General features: G+C 55.9%; 1 long non-coding RNA gene across 1 annotated transcript in view; it reads left to right on the top strand.

Moving 5' to 3' along the window:
• LOC108803219 overlaps positions 1-583 on the top strand; it is a 2,930-nt gene extending 2,347 nt beyond the window's left edge. Inside the window, exon 3 of the long non-coding RNA XR_001942270.1 lies at positions 497-583. This is a non-coding gene — a long non-coding RNA (uncharacterized LOC108803219). The remainder of the gene's footprint in view (positions 1-496) is intronic.
• The last annotated feature ends 151 nt before the right edge of the window (positions 584-734 follow it).

The following is a 734-nucleotide window of genomic DNA, read 5'->3' as shown; positions in this document are numbered from 1 at the left end:
TCTCGTGTCACCGTTGCGGGAAGTGTCCCCGCGTCTCTCGTGTCACCGTTGCGGGAAGTGTCCCCGCGTCTCTCGTGTCACCGTTGCGGGAAGTGTCCCCGCGTCTCTCGTGTCACCGTTGCGGGAAGTGTCCCCGCGTCTCTCGTGTCACCGTTGCGGGAAGTGTCCCCGCGTCTCTCGTTTCCCCGCTGCGGGAAATGTCTCCTATGAGGTGGTGTCACAGAAAATCGGAATATTCCGGATATTTCCGCCAATCGGAGTCCGGTTCCTGACGGGAAATTCTATGTGGTGGGCGGCACAATGTCAGATCATTGTATACATGAGGACACGCGGAGTATACGGTGTATACATTGCATCATGTGGATCCTCTATTGCTCCTCCTCCTGGTTGCAGCTCCTCCTCCTGGTTGCAGCTCCTCCTCCTCCTGGTTGCGGCTCCTCCTGGTTGCGGCTCCTCCTCCTCGTATCCGGATTGTAATGTTTCTCTTCTGTTGCAGGAATTGTGAGCGAGCGGCTCCAGAGTCAGTATCTGCACCGGATCTTCCCGGGTAAGGACGGCGCTCAGCATGGTGCCACCTACAGGTAATCCCGGGATCTGCCCCCCTGGCCTCCCAACATTCATTGCTGCTTCCTGAACTCTGTCACTCACACACACAGGGAGCTTCTTATCCGCTATTATCCCCAACAGGATGTCCAGCAAATACATTGTAACATTCCAGGTTTTATGTGGGGAAT

This window comes from Nanorana parkeri, unplaced genomic scaffold, assembly GCF_000935625.1.
Source record: "Nanorana parkeri isolate BGI_ZX_2015 unplaced genomic scaffold, ASM93562v1 scaffold3505, whole genome shotgun sequence".
NCBI classification, from domain to species: domain Eukaryota; kingdom Metazoa; phylum Chordata; class Amphibia; order Anura; family Dicroglossidae; genus Nanorana; species Nanorana parkeri.
The sequence above is the reverse complement of the archived record's forward strand: the minus strand, read 5'-3'. Positions and strand labels throughout refer to the sequence as shown.